This window comes from Cynocephalus volans, chromosome 1 (assembly GCF_027409185.1).
Source record: "Cynocephalus volans isolate mCynVol1 chromosome 1, mCynVol1.pri, whole genome shotgun sequence".
NCBI classification, from domain to species: Eukaryota; Metazoa; Chordata; class Mammalia; order Dermoptera; family Cynocephalidae; genus Cynocephalus; species Cynocephalus volans.
Window position 1 is genome coordinate 270893504 of NC_084460.1, and position 16727 is coordinate 270910230.

At 41.7% G+C, this 16727-nt stretch overlaps 1 pseudogene; it reads left to right on the forward strand.

The window, feature by feature from the left end:
* Positions 1 to 14807, forward strand: part of LOC134369690 (phosphoglycerate mutase 1-like) — a 78000-nt pseudogene extending 63193 nt beyond the window's left edge.
* Positions 14808 to 16727: the final 1920 nt, after the last annotated feature.

Below are 16727 nucleotides of genomic sequence, written 5' to 3' on the forward strand. Positions count from 1 at the left end.
GCCTACAAGAAACTCACTTAGCCAACAAAGACACACACCAGCTGAAAGTGAAGGGATGGAAAAAGGTATTTTAGGCAAATGGAAAACAAAAAAGACCAGAAGTAGCTATACTTATATCAGATAAAATAGAATTCAAGCCAAGGAAAGTAAAGAAGGATAAGGAAGGTCATTGTATAATGATAAAGGGATCAATTCAACAAGAGGATATAACAATTCTAAATATGAGTGTTCCCAACTGTAGCACACAGTTATATAAAGCAATTACTATTGGACCTCATGGGAGAAATCGACTCCAACACAATAATAGTTGGGGACTTTAATACCCCACTTACAGCAAAGGACAAAACATCCAGACAGAAAATTAAGCAGGAAACATCAGAATTAATCTCTACTACAGGCCATCTTGACCTAACAGACATTTATAGAACATTTCATCCAACAGCTGCAGAATACACATTCTTCTCAGCAGTACATGGAACATTCTCTAGAACAGACCATATGTTAGCATACAAAACAAGTCTCAACAAATTTTTGAAAATCAAAATCATATCAACTGCATTCTCTGACCACAATGGAATAAAAAGTAGAAATCAACAACAAAAGTGACACTAGAAATCACACAAAAACATAGAAATGAAATAACATGCTCCTAAGCAATGAATGGGTCAAAGAAAAAATCAAAAAGGAAATTTAAAAATTCCTGGAAACAAATGAAAATGAAAATGCAACATACCTGAACCTATGGGATACAGTGAAAGCTGTTCTAAGAGAGAAGTTTATAGCAATAAATGCCTATATCAAAAAAGAAGAAATACTCCAAATAAATATCCTAATGTTACACCTCAAGGAGCTGGAAAAACAAGAACAAGGCAAACCCAAAATCAATAGAAGGAGAAAAAAAAAAGATCAGAGCAGAAATAGACAAATTAAATATTGCAAAAACAATACAAAAGATCAATGAAGATTGGTTTTGAAAAAAGAGTTATTTTTTCAAAAAGGTAAGCAACATCAATTAAACTTCAGCTAGACTGATGAAGAAGAAAAAAGAGAGAAGACTCAAATAAAATCAAAAATGAAAAGGGGAACATTATAACTGATACCACAGAAACACAAAGGACCATAAGAGATTACTATGAACAAACTGGAAAACCTAGAAGAAATGGACAAATTCCTGGACATATACAATTTACCAAAGTTGAATCATGAAGAACTAGAAAACCTAAACAGATCAATAACAAGTAATGAGATCGAAGCAGTAATAAAAAGTCTTCCAACAAAGAAAACCCCAGGACCAGATGGCTTCACTGCTGAACTCTGCCAAATATTTAAAGAAGAATTAATACCAATTCTTCTCACTCTTCCAAAAAATTGAAGAGGAGAGAATACTTCCAAACTCATTTTACAAGGCCAACATTACTCTCATACCAAAACCAGAAAAAGTCACAACAAAAAAGAGAAAATTACAGACCAGTATCCCTAATGAACACAGATGTGAAGATCCTCAGCAAAATTCTAGCATACAGAATCCAGAAACACATTAAAAAGATCACATACCATGATCAAGTGAAATTCATCCCAGGGATGCAAGGATGGTTCAACATATGCAAATCTATAAATGTGATACGTCACAACAGAATGAAGAAGAAAAACCACATAATCATTTCAATAGACACAGAAAAAGAATTTGATAAAATCCAACACCAACTTCATGATAAAAACACTCAACAAATTAGGAATAAAAGGAATGTATCTCAACACAATAAAGGCCATATATGACAAACTCACCTCTGATATCATACTGATTGGTCAAAAAGAGGAGGCTTTTCCTCTAAGATCTGGAACAAGACAGGTATGCCCACTTTCCCCACTTTTATTCATTATAGTACTAGAAGTTCTAGCTTGTGCACTAAGGCAAGAGAAAGCTATAGGGCATTCAAACGAGAAAGGAGGAAGTCAAACTATCCATGTTTGCAGATAACATAATCCTATACACAGAAAACCCTAAAGACTCCACAAAAAGTTACTAGAACTAATGAATGAACTCATTAAAGGGGCAGGATACAAAATCAACACACAAAAATTAAAAGCCTTCCTATATGCCAACAACAAAATAGCCAAAGAAAAAATCAAGAAAGTAATCCCATTCACAATAGCTACCCCAAAAATGAAATACCTAGGAGTAAATTTAGCAAGGGAGGTGAAAGACCTCAAAAATGAAAACTGCAAAACATTGGTGAAAAAAATTGAAAAAGACAAAAATAAATGGAAAGATATCCCATGTTCATGAATCAGAAGAATTAACATCATCAAAATGTCCATATTACCCAAAGCAACCTACATATTCAGTGCAATCTCTATCAAAATACCAAAGACATTCTTCACAGAAATAGAAAAAATGATCTTAAAATTTGTATGGAACCATGAAAGACCCCATATAGTAAAAGCAATCTTGAACAAAAAGAACAAAGTTGGAGGCATCACATTTCCTGACTTCAAAATATGCTATAAAGCTATAGTAACCAAAACAGAATGGTACTGGCATAAAAACAGACAAATTGACCAATGGAGTAGAATAGAGAGCCCCAAAATAAACCCATGCACATAGAGCCAACTGGTTTTTGACAAAGGTGCCAAAAATATACAGTGCGGATATCTTCAACAAATGGTGTAGGGAAAACTGGATATCCACTTGCAGAAGATTGAAACTAGACCTCTATCTCTCACCATATCATCATATACAAAAATCAACTAAAAATGAACTAAAGACCTAAGTTTAACACCTGAAACTATGAAACTACTAGAAGAAAACATAGGGGAAATGCTACATGAAATGGGAGCAGGCAGCACTTTTTTGGTGAGGCAACTAAGGCAAAAATACACAAATGGGACTATATCGAGCTAAAATTCTTTTGCACAACAAGGGACAATGTCAACAAAGTGAAGAGACAACCTACAGAATGGCAGAAAGTGTTTGCCAACTACACATCAGACAAGGGGCTAATATCCAGAATACATAAGGAACTTAAACAACTCAACAGCAAAAAAACAAATAACCTAATTTAAAAATGGGCGAAGGATCTGAACAGACCTTTCTTGAAAGAAGACATACAAATGGCCAACAGGCACAGGAAAAAATGCTCAACATCACTAATCATCAGGGATATGCAAATTAAAATCACGATAAGGTATCATCTCACTCAAGTTAGAATGGCTATTATCAACAAACAAAAAATAACAAATGCTGGCGAGCATGTGGAGAAAAAGAAACTCTCCTGCATTGCTACTGGGAGTGTAAATTGGTGCAGCCACTGTGAAAAACAGTGTGGCGGTGCCTCAGAGGACCTAAAATAGATGTACCCTATGACTCAGCTATCCCACTACTGGGTATATACCCAAAGGAAATGAAATCAATATATTAAAAAGACACCTGCACTCCCATGTTCATCGCAGAACTATTCACAATAGCCAAGAGATGGAATCAACCTAAATGTCCATCAATTGATGAATGGATAAAAAAAACTGTGGTATATATACACAATGGAATACTACTCAGCTATTTTTTAAAAATGATATCCTATAATTTACAATACCATGGATGGAACTGGAAACCATCATGTTAACTGAAGTAAGTCAGGGACAGAAAGACAAATACCACATGATATCATTCACATGCAGAATCTAAAATTTTAAAAATTGATATTATAGAGGCCAAATAGTACAGTGGTTACCAGAGACTGGGGAGGGGACAAGGGGAGGGAAAACAGGGAGAAGCTGGCCCAAAGGTACAAAATTACAATTAGACAGGAAGAATAAGTCCTGGTGTTCTATTGCACAGTAGGGTAACGATGGTTAACAGTTAAATTTTGTATATTACACATAGCTAGAGGAGAGGCTTTTGAGCGTTCTTGCAAGAAAGAAATGATAAATGCATGAGGTGATGGCTACACCTGACCCGATCATTATACAACATACATATGTATCAAAACATCAGATTGTGCCCATAAATATGTACAGTTATGTGTCAAAATAAAAATTTTTTAAAGTCTCAGGAAAGTGGAGGTGCTAGAATGGATATACTAAGAAAGGCCAGAAAAATCTAAAAGATGACTACATTCCAAGGGAAGACTGTAAAGAATGTGTGGTGAGGGGGCATCAGAATCACTAAGAAGTTCAGTGGCAGCTCTTCCCTCTAGGCCAAAGCTGACAGAAGGAAAGGCCATTACAGAACAAGGCTCCCTGAGAGTGATGGGATGAAAAGACTCCAAAACAATAGAGGCAAGTTGGCAGCACAGAACCATTAGGAGCCAGGTGGATTCAATTATCAGAATGCGTGGCAAGATGAGAAGGGGGCGGGTGGGGGGCGGCACTGCAAAGACATTATGCAGTTGGTTTATAGAACATGAAGTGCCTAGGGGCAAACTAGACAGGCAGCCAGCAAGGGTACTTCTCAATTTGTACCAACTAAAGAAATCACAGATGGATGATCAGGAGACTAAGGGCAGTTATTCCAATATCATAATCCCCTGCCCATTTTTATGACCCAGAGCCCATTGACTGAAAAAGAGGTCAGATCCCCAGAAGAAAGGACTTGGCAGTATCACAGCAGGTACACACACTTCTGATTCCCCCCATTCTTCCCCCAAAACATCTTTGACCATTTAGTCAGATAACTGAACTAGGTAAAAGGGGATGCCCAAACATTTTGAGGACTGTGGACACAACCCAAGTTAACATTGTTATCCAGAGACCTTTTATGGTAGGGGCCTATGGGAGCTAGATTATAAGTGGGATCCTGGCCAAAGTCTAATTCCTAGTGTGTCAGTGAGACTGCAGACCCCTCTGGTGGTCATTGCCCCAGCCCCTGAATGTGTGATCAGAACAGATGTGCTTGGTGGGTAACACCCCTTACATCTTTGGTCTGTGGGGTAAGAGCCATCACAGTGAGGAAACGTCTACCTGCAATCTCCTAGAAGAGATAAAAAAATAAAATCACATCCTAGGCGGTGTGACACAAAATAGGGCCTCTCTCAAAGATCTAAAGCTGCACTGTCCAGCTGGTGGCCCTAATAATATGTCGTTATTCAGAATTTGAAATGTTATTTTATTTTAATTAATAAAATTTTAAAACTTACATGTGATTCAGGTATTGGAAAACTTTTAAACATGTTTGCAACAACTTGACTATGTGAGTCTACTTTCTCAATTGTGAATTTTATGAAACCTAAATATAGATCAAGTATTTCTGATAAAAGTTTAACATCTGAATTGGAATGTACTGTAAGTATTAACACAGTACCAAAAAAGACTGTAAAATATTACATTAACAGTATTTTATATTTATTACACATCAGAATATTTTAATAGATTGAGTTAAATAAAATATATTACTAAAATTAATTTTACTGCTTCCTTTTACTTTTTTCATGTGGCTATTAAACATTTTTAAATTACATATGTGAGTCACCTATACACAGTGAAAAGCACTGGTCTAAAAGATACAGAGGTTGTGGGTTCAGTCTATTTAGTTTACCAGTCTGATCCCTGCAAAAAGCAGACAGATCTTACAGAATAACTGTAGGCTGTCACAGACTCAACAGGTAGAGGCCACAATTGCAGCCACCATGTGACTTCTTCCTAGAGCAGGTTAATGGTGTCTTAGGTCCATATTATGTAGTCCTCGATTTGACAAATGTGTTCTCTCCCATCCCTATCAGAAAAGGGGATCGGCCCAGTCAGTGCCACATCCCTATCCCACCGCCTTGGCCACCTACCACCTGGTGCTGATCTGGCACTGCGAGAGCACCTGGCACCTGGAGAATCGTGTCAGCAGCTGCTATGACGCTGATCTGACCCCGGCAGGCCATGAGAAGGCGAAGCGCGGTGGGTAGACCCTGCAAGATGCTGGCTATGAGTTTGATATCTGCTTCATCTCAGTGCAAAAGAGAGCAGTCCAGACCCTCTAGACAGTGCTGGATGCCGTTGACCAGATGTGGCTGCCAGTGGTGAGGACTTGGCACCTTAATGAGCGGAACTAGGGGGGTCTGACTGGCCTCAATAAAGCAGAAACTGCTGCCAAGCACGGTGAGGTCCAGGTAAACATTTGCAGGTTCTCCTGTGATGTCCCACCACCTCTGATGCAGCCTGACCATCCCTTCCACAGCAGCATCAGTAAGGATCGCAGGTGTGCAAACCTCACTGAAGATCAGCTACCATCCTGGAAGAGTCTGAAGGACACTACTGCCAGAGCTCTGCCCTTTTGGATTGAAGAAATAGTTTCCCAGATCGAGGAGGGGAAATGGGTACTAATTGATGCCCATGGCAACAGCCTTCAAGGCACTGTCAAGCATTTGGAGGGTCTCTCTGAGGAGGCTATCACGGAGCTGAACCTGCCAGCTGATTTCCCATTGTCAACGAATTGAACAAGAACTTGAAGCCCATCAAGCCTATGCAGTTCCTGGGGGATGAAGAGACCGTGCATAAAGCCACGTGGCTGCACAGGGCCATGCCAAGAAGGGAAAGCAAGCAGGCAGATTACTATCCCAAGGAACACCCTCCCCGCCCATCCCATTGCTCTGCACCTCTCCCCTGCACGTGTCATACTGACCACAGCTGTAGACACCCTAATTTGTAGCTGCAGATGGGGACTGGTGGCTCCCCTTTTCACTTTAGCCATTTTGTCTCCTGCACCCACTCCCTTCATAGAATCTATTCAGAATAGCACCTCTGGGGCATGGGGTCTTAGTCTAAGCCGAGGGGAGGCTCCTCTTATTCAAGAGCATGGAGGTAATAACTCGGATTTCTGCTAGTGCTTTGTTTGCTAAGGACCTGCCTGAGTAGGGGATAGGGAGGAACGATGCTAAGGCATGACCAGTGAGGAGAGGCAAGAAAGTCTACTTGTGTTCCCAGGAGCCAGTCCTGTACTCTTCTGCAGTCAGGTCACTTTTAGGGGGCTCTGGTCATTCTGGTAGAAGATGAATATAAACTGCATGGTGATTTTAAAACACTGTTTCCTCCCTGACCCCAGAGGAGATGGTTCCAGAAAGTTGGGATCAATCCTGAACTAAATTTATGTGTTGCATTTACTTTCACACACACACACACACACACACACACACACACACACACACACACACACACACACACGCATGCACGCACGCACGCACGCACACACACACACACAAATATATATAAATAATACAAAACAAAAGCCCTTCTGGGGTTTCTAGTGGTGGTTGAAATAGTTCCACATGTGGTCATAAGAAAATAAGCCATTCCTCACACCAGTATGGGATAAGCTCCTTGACTTCTAAGGGGTGGGAGTGCATCCTGCTGTGTGTTTTAGAATCCCCCCCCCCACCTTGGTTTGTAGCAGTGAAATGCCTCTTGGTCATGTCCAAGTGTGTCTTTCACTGTGTCTGATTTCTGAGTCACCTTCCAGTTGCTTTGTCCTGCCACATGGGCCCAGTACTCATTTAGTATAACTGTACTAAAACTATTTTCCTGATCAGTATAAAAAAGGAGTGGTGTGCAATTAAAAAAGAAAAGAAGAAGAAATAAAGAAAGAAAAGAAAATCAGAGACAATTCAAATCTACATGAAATGGACATTACACATTTGCAATTTTGCTGCAATAGATTCTCTGATCTGGGTTCAAATTCCAATTTTTTCCCCCTGTGTCTTCAGCAAGTTTACCTCCCTAAGCCTTACATTATTTCCCACATGAAAAATTAGATTAATTATGATCATCTCATAGGGTTGCTATGAAGACCAACATGAGCTAATATGTATAAAATGTCTGTCTAGAGTAAGCAGTCAATATATATAGGTCTCTCTTCCCCTCAGTGGCCAGAGAGAAAACCTTGGATGCTAAGACATGCAAAGCACCTAAGTAGGGATAAATAGGATACTACCTCCATTTTGTTACAATACATAAGTGCAAGGAGGTTGGTACTTAGCCTATCTGCAATGATACATACTGTGCAGCCTCATTGCAACCTGGTTGCAACCTCAATTGCATAATAAAATTACCTTAGAAAGTTTTTAAAAGATATGGATAATCAGGCCCCAATCCCAGAGATTCTAACATAATTTAAATTTTAAAATTTATACTCAATTCAGTATTGGAAAACTTTCAAATACATTTGCAAAAACTGGTCTGGGTTAATACCCAGGTATTTTTCATAAATTCCCCCAGGGAATTCTAATATGTAGCCATGGCTGAGAGCCACTTTTCCTACCTGGTCATGTCCTGAGTCTTCAATAAGTAACCTCTCCTCCTGGCTGCCTCCCTAAATTAAAACTGAACGCCCATCAGCCACAGATAAAGATTAATGAAATAATGGCATCTGGTATGTTCTCTGAGATCCTTGATAGTGAAGGGAGGCTCAATATAATTAGGGCCATTGTCAGTATTACCACTTCAAGTTTAAAGTAGGAATTAGAAGAGGGAGACGGATCCCTTCTCCCCCGTGCTCAGCCTCCCCCAGTCCTGGATTTATTATTCTGACTGTGTTGTGAGGTCTGGGGCCTAAGGAAATTTCTGAAACATATTAATGTGGAGGCCAGCCTGGCCCAGGTGTGAGCTGGACTCTGATGCTGTTTGCTATTAAATACAGCAACGCCAGTGTCAGCGTATTTGCGACACATTTCAAGATTGGGTCAGGAGGCCAGGAGCTGATGATGGAGCCTTTATTTATTTATATATTTATTTTGCTTACTGGCAAATTTGAGATTTGTAGGGTTCTCAAGCAGCTGCTGTAAAATTGTCAGGTTACAGAGTATAGGCACCAGTGGAGAGGGAAGAAAATAGATTCTGGTTGTGACATTCTGTCTGGTAAGCTCTCTCCCTCCCCTGCCCCCCCCCCCCCACATCCCTATCTCATGGTGGAATGAAGCAGCTAGGACTGAGACACAGGGATGTTTGTCATCAGCCTGGGACATTGGCAAGGGGCCACTTCTGCACTGGAGCAAGAAACCAACTTTCTACTTTGTGTTAGTTGTTCAGCTGAGTTTTCACAGCTGCGGGCACCACAAACGGGTATGGCTCAGCTACCGTCAGGGCCTGGACTGACAGCCTGTATTCTACCTTTCCCTGCCAACTCGCTAAGCCCGCAGAGAGGGCTCGAGAAAGGCAGAATGGCTTCCAGGACAAGGGCCAACCTCACACTGCTGGTTTATGGTTAACATAACCAACACACACACTCACTTTGGGGAAATGTTTAAGTCACGTTATTTCTAACCTCTTTATCTTTTCACCAGAAGTAGAAAGAAAATGCTACCAATGCTCACTCTAATCAGAAAACTGTAGCATTGGAAGGACCTTAGAGGTAAACGAGTCCAACCTCCCACTCATTGGCATTTCTGGTACCCTTGTCCCCGTGAGGCATCTCCCTGTCTCTGCTTGATGGTCTCCTGTGATGGAGAACTCATTTGTGGCCAGGTACTCACTCACCTGATCACCTAAGGCCCTTGTGACAGACAACCTGCGTGGGCCACGGGATGCCCAGATTAAACATTGTTTCTGGGTGTGTCTGTGAAGGCGTTTGCAAAGGAGATGAGCATTTGAATCGGTGGAGTCACTAGAGTGCCCTCCCCAGTGTGGGTGGCCGTCATCCAATCCATTGAGGGTCTGAATAGAAGAAAAGGCAGAGCAAGGCAGAATTTTTTTTTTTTTACTGCCTTTTCTCAAGCTGAAACACCTCCTCTCACCTCCTACTCTTGGACTGGGATTACACCATCGGCTCCCCTGGTTCTCAGGTCTTCAGTCTCTGACTGCATTACACCGCCAGCTTTCCTGGACCGCCAGCTTTCCTGGGCCTCCGGCTTACAGACGGCAGAAGTCCTCCATAACTGTGGGAGCCAATTATTCATAATAAATTTCCTTTTATATATAGATTCATATACGAGGGAACTTCAAAAAGTTCATGGAAGGATTCATATTATTTTTTAATTCCATTTTTTCATGAATATTTTGATGTACCCTTGTATATCCAATAGTATATACATTCTATTGGTTCTGTTTCTCTGGAAAACCCTAAAACAGCCCTGTCCCCAACCTACCTCATATAAATGTCTTCACTGTGATTTCACAATATTGAGCACCAAAAAACACTCAGGTGCTCCTGAGAGAGCAGAGCTCAGCATGCAGTTGCCTGGCTCCACACGTGGAGGATGCACAGTGGCAAACACAGAGTCATCAGTCAGATCAGCCACCGCACAGTGTGACACCTGGAGCCGCTCAACATTCTAACGCCTTCCAGCTGCCTGGAAAGTCGCCCTGGAGAGCAGTGCAGACGGGCTTTGTTTTCTTCTTTTGCTTGCCGTTTATTTATTTTTTCTCTCTCTCTCTTCTTTTTAACATTTTCAAATCCTTTTTTTCTCCTCTCATCCATCTGGCAGCCACTGCCAGTCCAAAAGCTTTGAAACCTTGGTGGCTTTCTTAACCCACCGTCCTGCAATAGTACTCCTGCAAACCCTGGAAGGGCACATATTTTTGTGTGGGGTAGTGTAAACAGCATGAGGTTTGGAGTGACTCGGGCTGGACTCAAAATCTAAACCTACCACTTATGGCCTTGTGTCCTTGGGGAAATTAGTTAACCTCTCCGAATCTCTGTCTTCTGCAAAATGAGATTAACACCTATCTTCAAAAAGATGGAAAAATTAAAGAAAATGTATGTATAGAAAACACAATTTACCACAGTAACAAATTAAAGAAGAAAAAACATATGATCATCTAAACAAGGCAGAAGAATGTTTTGATAAAATTTAACACCCATTTATGAGCAAAAACATACAGGCTAACTAGGAATAGAATGGACTTCTTTAATTGACAAAGGGTATCTACAAAAAACTATGGTAACCTTCACTCTTAAGGGTAAAATAGTAACAATATGCCCATTTATTTCATGATTACTCAACATCGTATTGGAAGTCCAGCCAGAGCAGTAAGGCAAGAAAAAAAGTTTATTTATTCAGTGGGAATTTGTTACTACAGTACAAAAGGAAGAAATTAAGCTGTCACTCTTCATAATTAATATAACTGTCAACATAAACACCCCAAAGATTTTACAAATAAACTATTAAAATTTATTTATTAATAAAATTTTGTTTGTTTATTAAAATTAGTAAAACAAGAAAATTTATCTGGGTTGCTAGAGACACAAAATGCAAAAATCATTGTATTTCTAAATACCAAGAGCAAACGGAATTTTAAAAAATTTTAAATACCTTGTAAAATAGAATCAAATATTGAGTATTTAGTAATACATCTAGGTGCTCTGAACCCTCATCCTGGGCTTGTTCATCTTATTCTGCAGCAAGTTGTGAAAAGCTCAGCCTGACCCCAACTCCATTCGGCACCCCTCCCTGCAGCCACATGCTCCCTACTTTGTTAATCATGACCAAGGGCTGTGCTCGAGAAGGGACAGAGAGAAACGCAGATTCACCATTTCTTGTTTCTACTGCCAGACACCATTTGCTTGTCATTCACCTCCCTTCCCCCCACAGAACGATGCTGAGTCCGGCACAAGACACAAGACCCAGACACGAGGTCTGGCCTGGCAAGTTCCAGGAGGGAGGGAGGCGGTTCAGCAAGATGATTAAGAATAAATCCCCCAAGGATATTGGGTGAAGGTTGAGACAAATAAATAAAGCAAACCCACACTTGTGATGAGTTCAGTTGAAAACTGAACACTTGTGCATTCAATTCCCAGCTTTAGCTTTCGCTCGCTCTGTAACTTTAGGCAGTTTATGTAAGGATTCCTTGAGAAATAATTGAGGCAATACATACAGAATACTTGGCTCGAAGTAAATACTCAGTAAACGTTAGCAATGAGATGTTGCTCCCCAGGCATTAAAGGTGGTATGAAAATTACTTTAGAAATAGATGCAGCATTCTAATCCAGAAATCAAAATTGAACCACTGAGATACTATTTTTTGCCTAACTGCCATTGACAAACGTTAATAAACATCAAATACCTAGTATTGGTGAGAATATGGTGAAAGAGCCCTTTCATGCAATGATAGTAGGTAGGAGTGCAAACTGATACACACTTTCTGAAGCAAACAATGGCAACCATATCAATAGTCTGGAAAGTGTATATACCCTTTGGCCCAGAAACTTTACTTACAAGAGTTTATCTAAGGCAATAATCGTGGACCTGTGCCAAGACAAACACCTTAGTACTTTACTGCAGCATGGCAAATGATTAGCGAAACATGAGGTAGGGAGGGGACAGGGAGACCTAAATACCCAGCAAAGGGGATGAAAGAAATGATAATAAAATACTTTGAAGCAATGATGTTGTTAGGACTTACCTATGACATGAGAAAATTTTCACAACTTATTTTAAAGTTTAAGAAGCTGGGTTCAGAACACATGGAAATTTTAAATATTTATATGAAAAAGATACTGTGGATACACTAAAGTATCATAAGCAGCCCCCATGGGCAGTGGGAATAATCGCTACAATCACACCTTGATTAATAAGTTGGATTTCCATATTTTGAAAGCGTGCCTTGAAGGAACGTATGCCATTTTTTGCAATTGCTGAGCAATTTTTAGGAATAATGAAGAGACGAAGAAGCCCTCAGGTAGCACCGTGTGGCTAGCCTGTCCCTGGGCCAGCCCGGCCTCAGCCCATGCTTGCTTCTCAGCTTGGATTCCAGGCCGTCTGCAGAGTTAGGTCTTCTCCGTGTGAAGACAGAGTCAGGGGAATGTTTATGCAACCACTCAGGAAAATGCCTTTAAGAAGAGATTTTTTTTTTTTTTTTTTTTAATGTGACTTGTACTTTACCAAGTACAGCAAAGTAAGAAAGCATTATTTTTGGAAACAAACGGAATATAACAAAAAATTGTTGAGCTCGTGGAAGAAACAAAGATGTTTCTGTCTTTGTGCCCTATGCTTTTCTCTTCCCACCTACAGCTTTTGCCAATAAGGGAATTTTTTTTTTTTTTTAACCTCAGAAAATGTCATCAGTGGGGCAAAAGTGACTTGTTTCAAGGAGCGGGTCTGAGTGTTACAAAAGTAAGACTCAGCTCCAAGCCCTGAGGCCTGCGCTGCCTTCAGAGTTGGAGAGAAGGGGCCTGGAGGCCTTATTATGTTAATAGCCTTTAGCTTAATGCCTTTTCGCTGTACTCTTCTGTTTGGGAGAAATAAATTAAAGGTGTTAAGCTGAGATGAATTACAATTTCTTTCTTTCTTCATGCTTTTCTATATTTTCCAAAGTTTCTACGATGGATATGAATTACTTATGTCACCAGGTCATTATTATTATTTTTTGAGAGCTGCGTGAGGTGACAGCTACAGCTACCTCCATGGCGACGTTTCAAATACCTTGGAAAGATCTCCCTTGTATCCCACTGTTTCCTAAAATACTTTCAACTGAGAATAGGGACTTTCATTTCAATGAGAATAAAGCTCAAAATTCAAAGTCTTGGGCCAGAGATGGGGGAGGACACGTGTCTATTTTCACACTGTGGTGTAAACATCTGATAATACCCTTCTGTCCCTAGGGAATAGGCTTTGTTATATAGGGGTCCACTCTGCAGTAGCTCAGACCTCCCCGCCTAACTCCTGACCCACAGACAACCCTCTGGGCCACGTGGGTTGCCTCCACCCCACCCACCCCATTTCCAGGTCACTAAATGGAAAGGGCGCCCCCAGCTACTGGCGGCGAGTGGACGCGGCGATGCCTCACACCCCACACAGGGGGCGCTGTTGCAAACGCGCAGAACTGCTCCGCCTTGGCGCCTGCAAAGCGTCCCGGCTCTGCCCGCCCGGCTGCGAGTCTGGATTCTTCCTGTTCCACGGCCTCAGAGAGGAACTGAAGCCCCAGGTTCAGCTGCGTAAGGAACCTCTTGGATGTCAGTGTCCCACAGGAGTGACCCCAAAGCCAGACTCACTGCCCGGATCCACTGGAATGGCCTCTGGGGTTGTTCCTGGAGCAGCCCAGCGGACAGATTTTGAAAACACTAAGAACGGGCATCAAATCCCAGCTGCACCCCTCTCAACCCGGTCACCTTGGCCAAATCCTTCACACTCAGCGATCTCAGGTGCCTCACTGGGAGGGCAAGCACCACGTGCGAAGGGAGGGGTCACACACTAAGCCCAATACATTGTGGCCATTATTTGTGAATTTACTTTGCTGCCCTATTCCCATCTCCAGATGCAGATTTGTTTACAGTCCTGAATAGAAAGGAATCAAAGAAAAGAACCCAGTGATATTAGTTATAGTTCTGATCATTTAGCTCCTCTGGTCCACTGATGCGCAAGAAAATAAACATAAAAACAACAGACAAGCAGGGGGAAAAGTACTTAATCTGGGTTCTGCAGGTTTCTCTTTTGTAGAAAAAAACTAACAGAAGAATACAAAAAGATCCGTTTTTCTGCTTTAAATTTTTTAAAATGCACCCAAAACTTTATTAAATACACAAATAAGCATGTGTCACTTTTTTAAAGTATAGCCAGTTAAGGATGAGAGGGGAAAAATCCACTGGGAAGGAGGGAGAGACACCCCAGGACAAAGACATGGAGTCGTGGACGGGTCCAGGGCTGCCTGTGAGGACATTCAAGAGATACCCAAGGACAAGCAGAGAGGGGGTGTAGGGAAGAAGTGGACAGGGTCACTGAGAGACAGGAGAAGCTCCCAAAGGGAAGAGGCTGACGGGAGGACCGACACCTCCCTTCCCACTCGACCCCCTGGCGCCCTTCCGCCGGGTAAGCCCGGATCCCTCCGCAGGTCCCTTACGACGGAGGAACAGCGCCATCTTGTGGCACATTCAGGTCTTGGCACGGGAGATCTTTTGAGTTCCGTTGCCTTTTCACTACCGTGGACACACTTTTCTTTTTGGCAATTGAGAAAGAAGCATTGGAAGCGTCTTCATTTTAAAAAACTTGGTAAGGATCAAACAAAATTAGTTAAGGCCTGGCGATTTCCCTCACCAACATCATTCACCTCCTGCAAGTTTCTGACTCTGTTTCCCTTCCAAACCCCCAATGTCGGTCCCCAGTAGCAACCCCAGCCGTGTACCCCTCAGAGGTATATGGCAGGGGGCTGGCAGAGCGAATGGGGACAGGGACGGGAGCTGACTTGGCCTGGCTTAGGATTGGAGGTGTTTATATTTGCGCAGAGAAAAGCAGGCAGCAGCCAGATCCTGGTCAGAGGAGGGTGTTTTTTTCAAGGCTAGTGGGGAATTCAGACATTGATTCCTCCAAGGCTTCTGGTGTTGCTGAAAATGGTCCTAGCAATGTTCCTTCGGGAAATAAACAGATGTGCGCAAAGATTTCTGTACAAAGGTGTCCTTTGCTGCCTTATTTATAATACTGAAATTTTGGAAACAGCCTTAAGAGCCAATGGGAGGGGACTAGTCAAATAAAGATTGATGCTGCCCATCAACAGAATACAATGGAGCAGTTAACAATGGTGACCCCTATCTAGCCATTCCTTCCAATCTGTGCATTTTTTAATTTCCATTAAAAAACAAAAAATAAAAGAAAATTACACTTTTTAAATGATGCAGAATGTTTAATGGCATGAGCAAATATTCTCAGTGCAATGTTAAATTTAAAAAATACAAATCTGAACATGTCGTTATGCTGTGGATTTTTCTTTCTTAACCCCACTGTTTGTGCTAGCATGTCATATTTTATGTGCCTTTATAAGCCGTGTTAAATCCTTTCTGGAATAAAATGGAGAATCAATATGGTTGGCTGGTTAGCTCAGTGGGTTAGAGCGCAGCCTTATAATACCAAGGCCTCAGATTTGGATCCCCACACCAGCCAGGCACCACCCCCACACACACAAAAAAGAGAGAGAACAAATAAGAAAATAATGTGTACAATAGACCCTGCAGTCCAGAATTTACATATGCATGTGGAGAGAAGGACAGAGAGAGAGGAGAGGAGCAAGATATGGGACTGTCATAAGCACTGCGTCATCTCTAGCTAAGGATGGCAGGTTGTTTATATTTGTCTGCATTTTCTACACTGATTAGGTATTACTTCTTAAAAGTTAATTTTTTTCAAGGCAATAAGTTTCTGCACTAAACCATCGCTACCCCATTTCTCGCAGGCCCGTGGGCCGGGCAGACCCTCTTAAAGCAGATCAGAGCCATCCTGGGAAAGTCAGTGGATTGAAAAATGTACTTCTTACATCCAGTAGTTTCCAATGCCAGCATATGAGCGATGCCTTATGAACGATTGTCCCGCAGACGAGGTAACATTGGAAGCTGTTTTTGATTATATGTTAATATGAACGGGTTTATCGATGTGGTGTAATGGTTTGGAGCTGGGCTTAGAGTCAGGATCCTGAACTTAAATTCTCACCTTGCCGTTCAGTAACGTGCAATTTGGAGTGAATGACTTAACTTCTCAATTTCCTCAGCTGAAAAGTGAGATGTTGTACCATCTCACTTGATCATTATACCTCTCAAGACTGCTGAGAAATTAGATGTGGTAGTCAGGCTGCACCAAATGAAGCTGCTGTTTTTGTGGGCCAAAAGTGGGTGAATACCTGCAATTTCTGGTGGCTTGATCAAAGCATATGAAGAGCTTAGCACCTTGCCAGCACGCGGTCAGGGCTCACATACCCTCGGAGGATTGTATCCCCATTTCACAGATCAGGTTGTAAGGGTGGAAAGTGGGAAAGGATGGGCTACAGGAAGGCATGGGGGCCCTGAGAGTTTGGGGAGGAAGGAGGGAAGAAGCCTCAGAACAGTAGGTGGAGGC